The following is a 10,819-nucleotide window of genomic DNA, read 5'->3' on the forward strand; positions in this document are numbered from 1 at the left end:
TCTCATTCGCCAGAGCAGTTAGGGGTTAGGTGTCTTGCTCAAGGACACTTCGACACGCCCAGGGCGGGGTTTGAACCGGCAACCCTCCGACTGCCAGACAATCGGGCTTACCTCCTGAGCTATGTCGCCCCTTTGTGATAGTTGATACAATTTTACCACTGTTAAATTATTAATTGCACCCTTAATTCTTCTGTTTTATATTCCTCTGTCAAGTGATATTGTACTACACTTTTCAGTTATGTGTGATATACAGTACTTCATAAATACAAATGCAGGTTTGTCATGCCAACAAATCAAATTAGAATTCCTCAGAAACAAAGAGAGAGAGAGAGAGAGAGAGAGAGAGAGACAGCGAGGTCTGATAAGGCCTACATGGTTGCTCTTGTGAGGCAGTCTTGCCCTCTCACTCTCCCTAATGGGACAGTACCCCTAGAGCACAATGCATAAAGGCACGGAGAGCCCCTCTGGGGGTTGCATCTGTGTGACCCTCTTCTGGCTAGGCAGCTGAGACAAGCGCTTGTTGTCTTCAGATCCCTGAGTGCAGAGGGTGTCAGGACCATGACACGGCAAGGAGGACATTTTACTCTAACAGGGCCTCCCAGAATGCCTCCCTCAAACCCAGAAAGCAGAATACCTTTAAAATCCATCTGTCCTGTCAGTGTTAGCTGTGCTCTCTGGTCCCAGCAAGTACTCGGATTTGGTGTGGTTCAAATTGTCTTTGACCTGGATTTCCATTCAAACAGACCTGAAGAATTAAGTCTGTGACAAATTGAAAAGAGCTCTTCATTCAAAGGCACGAAGGCATTCTACATTGGTAAATGGACAGAGATTCATTTCATTTGATAAAAAAGGGAAGGGGAAAATAGAATGAAAAACTAGCATTTTTCATTTCTGTCCTTGAGCCCATGGAATTAAGAGTGTGTCAATCAATGAGTCACTCTCTGAGTCTCCCGCAGTACTCTTTCATTAGGAACTGAAATAGATTTCTGCTCCCTCTCTGCTGTGTTCAGAAAGCACAGGGGGTAGAATCACAGACACTGGAGTTCCTTTGCAGAAAGAGTAGAGCAAGAGAGGCTTTCAACACCCACACCAAAAACAGCTCTTTCCACATCAGTATAAAAATCATCAGTCTAATGCTGGCTTGCAATCGTTCATGTGGTTGTGTATTTTTATCATTAGTTAGTTTGGGGGAGGGGTGTGTGTGTGTGTGTGTTGTGCATTGTGCAGAGGCAGTTGTCCTACGCTGGTACAAGCACCTGTCAACCGGTCAGCATGGACCCCCCACTCCCACCCCCCACCCCTCAGGATGAGTGAGAGGGAAAATCACCACAAGAGCAACCAAATAGGCCATATCTGGCCTCTCTCCAAGAGACCAGGCTGAAAATGTTTTGAAATTTTTTGACATAATACAAGTGTCTTGGATGACAACAACATGAAAAATATTATTTTATTTTTACTGAATGTCCCCTGTTGTCTAGGTTTCAACATGTAGTAGAATATATGGCTCTTAAGATTAAGATCAGAGACTCGTGTCCCCTACAGAGGACAAAAATTATTCTCAAAAAATCTTCTCGGCCTCTCCATCTCTTTCTCTGATTTATTCTTTTGGTGTGAGGTTTAAAATGATAATTCAGTTTGGCTGGGAGCCAGCAGAGGCAGTAGCACCACTGGCATTGCGTGGGCGTGCAAATGAATGGGGACGAACAGTGTGCCACAGCTCTGTCTGAGGGCCAGGTCTGCTATATCAGGACTAATAGCATGCTCTCTCTCTCTCTCTCATTCTTTTTATCACAAGTTTCAGAAACCAGAAAACTGTCAGCTGTGCCTTGTAATCTCCCACAGTCACACAACACAACTGCCCCTATCTGTGTGTTTGGTGGCCTCAGTGAAGTATACTGAGCAGCACAGCCAATGCAGTGCTGTGCTGCTCCCTCCTCCCCTCACTTAGTGACTGACAGCTTTCAAAGGGCCTAAGCTGTATAAGAAACTTTGCACTGGAATGAACAGAAACAGAAAATTAAGAACACAGCTGTCTTTGCATTACACATGTGGTGCACTGTTCATCTCAGTGTCGCCCTAGTAAAAAGTAAGAGCACTGTCAACCTCTGTCCCACTCCCCTAGGAATGTCCAGTGCCCTGCAGAATAAGCCATTTCCACTGTTCCTGACTCTTAAGGAGTTCAAAGTACACCCTCACTCACTGTATGTCCTTGGAATTTTTTTTTTTCGTTTGTTATGTGAAGTTATATTCTGAGATGCAATGGGAAGTGCTTGGCAAAAGCCACAAAACAGTCTTCATGGTTGATTGGATACAGAGAACCTGTGTTTACATTATATTCCTCAGATCCTCCTTGTGTTCTTGTGGCTAATAGACAAAGTGCTTTGTTTGTTGTATTTTTGCTTTCTCTGGAAATGTTTGGCTGTAGGGAGGGAGAGTTCTCAGATTTCAAGAAACATTCCAAGGCAGCAAGGCTACTGGAGTGAAAGGTTCAAGCTGATTGGCTAGCGGTTGTCTCATCAGCGGTGATGTCACAGTAAAAACAAGTTCCATTTCTCCTCCCATGCAGTCCTAAGTGTCCAGACAAATACTATGCAATTCGTGAGAAAGTAAGGTGTGTCTCTCTGACACTTGATTTATGTTCTGTGGACTAATCTCATGCAGTGCCTTTATTTGTGCACTGATAAGCCAATGGTGCCACCAAAACAAGATGATGTCATTCAATTTCTTCACTATTGTTTCTCTGTTTCCTTTGATTGGTCAGTGGTGGTTTGAAAATTTGTGATGTCACTTACCATGACAACATTATCACTCATGTTATTTTTTTACGCAAGTTTTTTTTCTTTTGCTCGAGATTCTAGGAGGTTTCAGTCATTGATCCTGTGTCTTTCTTTGTGTATTGTTTACCTATTTGGCTGCTGCTTTGTGGCTCAAAAAAGAGATTTTAAAACTTGGTATTGTATAATTCTCATCTTTCTGATTGAGGGATTTTCCACGACAAAAAGGTTCCGCATCATGACATCACGATGAAAGGAGTCATGCGTCTAATCATTAGTCACCTGCCACTGTCATCCCATTTGCAATAGCTTGACGTAACGAAACTACCCACAAAAGTTTTTAAAACGCAAAAACAATCTATTCTAGCTCCAAAGACTTCACTTTGGAAAATACCAAGTATTTTGTTTTCCAGTTTTATTAATACATCTTTTTTAATGCATACTTGCTCCATAATAGTTGGCACTATTCACTATTGCACCCTGATCTGCTTCCATGTTAACACAAACTGCAACTGATTTCACAGCATTTATGCAGTGCTTAAATGTTTAGCAATTATGTTATGCTACCTTTTCACAGGGTAAAAGCAATTAGCAGTAATAAGAAGTGATTGTTCGCAAGTGCAACTAAAGTGCTTTGTAAAAAAAATACTGATGTTTAAAAAATTCAGTTCAGGGAAAGTTTCATGAGGTTTTAATGTACTTAAATTCTGTAGATGGTCTGTAAAACATATAAAAAGCATTTAGGGCTTTGTAGTGCTCACAGAATTTTGAGAACACATTTTTAAACAATTATTTTTCCAAGGAAACTGGAATTGCCCATAATGACAAATCACAACTTGCAATGATGATGCAAGACATTTTGTGTCTGTGTTTTCTGCTGAAAGAGCAATTTATGGTTTAGTCGTCACGGTGGCAAGATTAGGCATCACTGCAGCAGCTTATGATCGTTGAGCAACCTGCCTGAGTGTGCTGACCCATGATACCTCACTCTAAATGTATTCTGGCTCACCTTTGTCTTGGTACAGTAGTCTTTCCTGATTAGCTCAGACAATTAAACCCAACACCACACATTTCAGTGAATATGGTTCTTTTACCCCCGATCCCATAAAGAATGTTAAACTTGAGTTATGATTTATGGCCAGGGTTTAAATAGAATGAGCTCCATAATGTTTGGGACAAAGACTTATTTATTTATTTATTTTGATTTGGCTCTGTACTCCAGAATATTTCATTTGTAGTCAAAAAGTTCACGCCTGGTCAAATGCACATTCTTAAGTCGTTTAAGGGCATTTTGATACCCTTTGGTTTCACCATTTAGAAATGACAGCACTTTGTCCCAAATGTTATGGAGCTGTCTGTATGTTGTAATGAAATTTTGGAAATACAGAGGATGAATAGATATTAGTATTAAGACATACTGCTGACATTTAAATTTGTTTTAATTCATTGTTTCAAATTGCTGGAATGTGCCTCTTCAGCTATTTCAACACATGTCCTTGCATATTCAGTTCTCTTCTGGGTTATTCAGCTGTTGCTCCATCAAAGGGAACCAGGGTGAAGAACTGAAATTATAGTCAGAAGTTAAAACAATTATTATTATTATTATTATTATTATTATTATTATTATTATTATTATTGTTGTTGTTGTTGTTGTTGTTGTTGTTGTTGATGTTAACAACAACAACAAATAAAAATAATACTAATAATAATATGAGAAAATCATGTTTTATATATGGTATTTGGAATGCATTATTATTACCATCGTATATATGTTGAAATGAATGCCAGTATCATTATGTGGAATCTGCAATGTGCTTTATTAAGGATGGGCCCAAACTTGTTCATCACAGAGCTCCTGTCTCACTTGAGTGCCTGACCTGAATCCTGTGCTATCCTAGTCTCATGCTGTAGAAGTAGGAAACGGATTGCATTGCCTTGGACAGGGGTAAACAGCACAAAGGGTCCAGCACACGGTTGTGCGAGGGTGAGGTTGTGTGAGAGTCAGAAAAATGAGCTGGGCATAGCAGCACTCCTCTTGGATCCTGGGTCACCAGTAATGGCAGTCAGAACGTGGGAGTATTTGACTGTGAAAGAGGGAAAGAAAAACTGCCTGAAGGTTACCTCTGGTATGACTCAGCTCTGAAGCTGTGAGGTAAATGTGTGTGTGTGTGTGCATGTCTGTATGTGTGTGGGTGTGTATGTGCGCGTGTGTATGTGTGTATGTATGTGTGTGTTCATATGTGACTGTAGTGTTGAGAAGTATGTGACCCTGTCTGATTCTCTCTGGCTGAATCATTTCAGTCCTGTGCTCCACTGCTCCACCCGCTTGCTTGCGACAGACAGGTGTGAAACCCTCATCCCCATCTCCCCCCACCCAACATGGATGAGTCATGCTGTAGCGACTCTGATTCACACACTTACTGTGACAAATTATGCATACTGGCTGGCTGCCCTGTCTCAATCCACTGTCTATCAGACTCACACACACACGCACACACACACACACTCACACATACACACCCAAACACGTACACGCACACGCACACGCACACGCACAAGCACACACATACATGCACACTTATGTATACACATACATTCAGTAGATGTCCTCATTTGTCTCTCCTGAATTGAGACTTCCACTGCAGATCTGAGACTGGATGGACTCACTCAGTTCAGCTTTCAATTGGTTTTCCATTGTCCTTCCTGCCATACAGACCCCTGACAGTGGAGCCCACTGCTGTTTTTGATGTTGGTCTACTCACAGGAGAGCTGTGGGCGGACACAACCTGTGTAACTGTATTGCTTCCACATTCATAAAAAAGGGGAGAGGGATGTGGGTGGTCAAATAGAGGTGACGTGCTCAGTAACTTTGAACCTTCATGGAGAAACCAGGAAGTGGAGACTACATCCTTTCTTCACTCTCCCCACCATTTGTTCGGTCCTCCTTCACCACCTCCACCCCCGCGCATGTCTATCCCCCCTGACCTTTCTAATCTTCTCGTCTCACATTTCCCCGTTCACCTCTGCCGATTAAGAAGTTCACTCTCTTCCCTCCCATATCCCTCTTCTGAAAAAGCTTTCCTACCTTATTCAGTTGAGACTGTGATTCAACACAGATGCTAGAGTGCCTCTCTCCTGAGAAGATCCACTGATGTAGCTAATCTCTGCCCACTGGCTCTCTGGAGGGCCCAGCACCACGCAGGAGTAGGCCGGTCGCTCTCTCAGAAGGAGCAGAAACGCGAAGACTGAAATGAACTCTGCTGCTATGTGACTCATGTGCTAATTACAGAGGTATGCTTCATGACACACCACAGGACAACTGACATTTGACAGCTCTGTATATATTTATGCTTTTTAAAATTTTTTTGCTTTGCTTTGATATTCCCCCTGTGATTGTTCTGACAGATCTGACAGATACAAATTAAGGGACAAGCTGCTGGGGATTGATAAATGAGAACAGCGATCACAAAGTGTAACCATAGTCCACCAGGAGCAAACTGTATCTGCTCTGGCTGCTCTCACTGGCTAATCTCACTATTCCATCTTAGCTCACACTTAGCATACATCTACTTATTATTTTTCCTCTAAATGTCATATTTCCTCTGGACTCTAGACATGTTGAACCTTGATTCTTCTGGCTCCATCTCGTTCATTAGTTTCCAACTGAATCCTCGGTTATCAGAAAAAGAGAACACTCAGGATGGACCTCGACTTTCATGTTTTTCATTACAGTACCAATATCTGTCATGTGACTAAAAAAATTTCACACTTTCTTTTCTGTTGCTATGGATGCAAATAAAGAATACAACACTACTATGTATAAAGATGTATAATATGCTCATACCAAAGTTGAGTAGCATGGGATTTCTGTATAATAGATTAATATTGTTTTGTTTTTTGGCTCTTGGTAAAATTTTAACAAATAGGCCTACAGGTTGTCAGCAAGCCAAGATTAATTTGCTGTAAACCTCAAAAGACCCATTTTGGCCAGCATGAGCTGTAAGAGTATCACTTTTTGATATATTCTCTGTACATGAGCTTTGAAATGTTTATCAGCCTGTACAGAACCACTGTTCTGTGCCTGACACATTGTTTTGTGGTTCTCTTACATAACAAGCAATTGGTCTAAACAAAAAAATTGATGCAATCCGACGATCTGTTGTGTTATCTTGCGTGTCATTCAGCGAAAGGTTTGTGCTGAGGAGCAGTTTCTGAAAGAATGTGCTGCATGGTTATTTCCTGGGCATTTTACCTGTCGCCTTGTGCACATATGCACTCTCACCTATTAAGCAAAGCGTCTGTCTGTGACTGTCCACCAATCAGAGTGCAGGAAGCCCTGCTGCTTCTGTTTCAACATCAGAATGTCCCCTTGGCCTGATGGCTTAGTTTCCCAACACTCTCTTTCCCTTTCTGTTCAGTGCCCTCGGGCACAGTGATTTTATCGTAGCCAATGGCTCTCTGTTGTGTGTGTCATACTTCTCTCAGGAGCAGGTTCAGTCAGATATGAAGATGTGCCCGGCTGATAAAGAGATCAGTCAACAAGGTAGAGACAAGCTTTCGCCCGGAGGCAACGCACCCACAATACCTCTGATGATGTCAGAGGATACGGACTCCGCCTGGCCCTGTTGCAACACTGCACCACTGACTGGCAGGCCCTTGAGTCCCATGCTTCCTCAAATCCACTTACCGCTTCCAAACACTGATGTGTTGCCACTCTGAAGATGAGCACCAGAATGAGAACTCACATGTCAGTGGATGGTGTAACACACTGTGTTTCTTGTCTTTTTTCACTCGGTTGGTGTTTGCCCCATAATAGACCTAAACAGAAGTGTGATTAAATTAAAACTTATCTCTTCTTCTCAGTGGTACACTATGAGTTCTCTCTGATACACCAGAGCTCATATATAACTAATTAACGTTTGGAGTGTTTTCCTCTCTCCAAAGAATGCACAGAATCTCGTTCCCCATGCCTTGAAAACCTAGAGTAACTGGACAGTTTTTTCCTTAGTAAGTTGTTACTAGCAATTCCAGCCTCTTTAAACTGGCAACTAGCTGCTTTTAGAATATAACTAATTTCTTTCAGAATAGATAGGACTATTTGATCGGTTACTTTTGATGTTTTAGCCCTTAAGTTAGGTTGCGTTTCACTATAATCTTTCATAAGCAAAACCACATTCCCATGTTGCTTTTCTCTGTCTATCACCAAATTGTTTTTTATGACAACATATTCCCTGTCATCAGCTGCACACACATGTGCACAGGGACAGCATGATCCTGGGGCACTGAACAGCATCAGCAACCATTTGCATTTATTTTCTTTGATTAACAAGTTTATCAATTATCTGAAACATCCACTGGCAGGTATCTCCAGTTTTACCCTGTGCCATACTGAACTGTAATCTTCTCCTAATCATAATTAAAGAAAATAGCTAGCTAAAACATGATAAAACATTTTTTTTAATTTAAAAAAACATTTTACTTATTTACGCAACACTTAGGGGAGGTACGGGTTTTCTGTATAAGTTTTTAAGTTGTGTAACTTTTTTTTGTTTTGTAAAAGTTATGTAAATGTCTTTACGTGTAAGTTGCTCTGGAAAAGAGGGCCTGCTAAACACCTATATTGTAATATAATGTAATGTTTTATCTGCATCTTGTACTAATCTCAAAGCCAGCAAATAAACTTTCATGCTGTCTTGTGATGTGGAGAACAGATGGATGGATCTTTGCCTCATCAATATATTTTGAATTGGGCCTGAAAGTTTTTGCTTATTTTTATTGTTCCAATAAATCTGTGCATAAGAAAATTTTGCACAATTTTTCAACGTAAACCAATGTAATGCCATAACAACATTGCCAATAATGTACTATTCCAGATGTAAATATCAGAATGATGGCAATAATAGTTGTCAAAAGCACCCCAAAACATCCACTTACAGGACTAGAAGTCAGGTTCCAAAAGAGACTTGTCATTGTGCTATTGTCAGAGACCACCAGGTGAGGTGTCTCAGACCTCTCATAACCTACCTCTGGGTACAGCTTGGACTTTTCTTGTCATATGTGAAAAAAATGACTTTGCCTTTTGCATATTGTTAAATGTAAATTAGCCAATGGATGTTTATAATAGTCTCAAAGTGCTCTTAGTGGTCCCCTTTCTAGCACAATGGGCTCATCAGATGAGGGTTCTCTCTGTGTCCCTATTGAATGTTTACATGCTTTATAGTATTATTACATTCACTGTAGTTGCGTTTTAGTTTACTGTAGATTTTATTTGTGCAAAAACTAAAATTTTAGATAAATAAATAAAAGATTGACATCTTTCCAAAATAATTTTTAGTACTCCATACTTGTGTGGCTTATATGATGTGTTTACATTTCAAATAACTTTTTATTATTTTTTGTTGTCAGTTAACACTTTAAATGTCCTGAATGAAAAGTGCTTGATAGATACATTTGTTTGTATTTGATTATATCGTTGATCATGTTTATTATTATTATTATTATTATTATTATTATTATTATTATTATAAAAGTGAGCTGGGGGAACTTTGTAGATGCTCTGTCCTTAGGAGACAGAGGCTAGAAAAGAAACATTCTAGAATAAGTGGTCTTATGTCCCCAACCCTCTCTTTCTTACACACACACATACGTACGTATGCACAAACACACAAGCACATGCAGGCACACATTGTATACACGCAGAGTACTGTGAAATATTCTCGCTGTACAGCCAAGATACAGTATGTGATTTTTAAAATTTCTGCCATGTGAATCTGTTTTGATGTAAACAATTTGTAAACACGAGGGCTCCATGTTACTCCAGACTGTAATTTAATATACCCAAAGGTCAAATTCACAAAATAAACGTGTCGGGAATTAGGTCATTTAAAGGCGCACTGTAATGGTTTAGAATGTTGAGAATGAGATCACTCTGATATGAACCAGACCCCTCAAGACTACAGGAGGAGGGTGGAGGAGATGTCTGAGATTCAGATGGTGACAATATCAGCCATTTAATTACTGTAATTCACAGATTTATTGATTGTGTGTGTGTGTGTGTGCTTGCATGTGTGGCTATGTTGCTTATGTGTGTGTGTGTGTGTGTGTGTATGCCTATGTTGCACATGTTGTATACTGCTTCATGACCCAGGGTGCTGAGTGTATGATTTCCACCAGCTGCTTTCCCCTGTTTAGTTCAGTGCCAATTTTATCTCTCACAAAACAAGCAAGCTATTCTAGAGTTTATTCTAGAGATACAAAGATCTATATTGCCTCGTTTCTGAAGTGTTGTACTGAAAGTAATATACAGCCATGCTTAGCCTCCTACACATCCTCTGTGATGAAGAATAAATGTGTGATTTATTCTGGGGGTCATATGACCTGGTCCCAGAGAAATCATGTGTCACGACTGGTTCTTGTGCAATCATGTGACATAGCCCAATTGACTGAAGTGAGCTTATGGTATTTCTCTTTCCCTTCCTGCTTTGAAAGATCTCACATTTCAACTGAAATGAAAGCAAAATGTGGAAAAAAAAAACAGACTTAAAAATAGTCCACCAATTAAAAATATGTCTGGCTTCCTCTATTGTGAGAAATAGAAACATTCAAAACAACAGCAGTGGCAAATATGTCCAATTATGAGGGTGATTATGGTGATGAATAATGGTAGCCCTAAAAGACAGTTCTCTGAATCTGTTGAGGGGCAATTACCTTGTGGGGGGTTAGAGTTCTTTGGAGTGAGTAATTCCCTGTGGAGGGGGTAATTTCCAGGTCAGTTGAATAGTGCCTGTGTAACAGAGGTGAGGGCAGTTTGATGGGCAGGGGTTGGGTTTGAGATGAAAGTGGTAAACATCTCGACCCGGTAGGAACGGGCTCGGGGTAGGGGTATCGTTCTCTGGGGAGGGTGGGATTTGGAGAGGTGGAGTGCTCCTCTGTATCCTAAAGGGTCCTGGAGTGTACTCCCAGCCCTATAATGGGATTTTTAATGGACTGCCTACAAAGCAGGATACTACACGAGAGGCTGCACACCAAACTGATACCTCCCATTG

This window comes from Anguilla rostrata, chromosome 12 (assembly GCF_018555375.3).
Source record: "Anguilla rostrata isolate EN2019 chromosome 12, ASM1855537v3, whole genome shotgun sequence".
NCBI classification, from domain to species: Eukaryota; Metazoa; Chordata; class Actinopteri; order Anguilliformes; family Anguillidae; genus Anguilla; species Anguilla rostrata.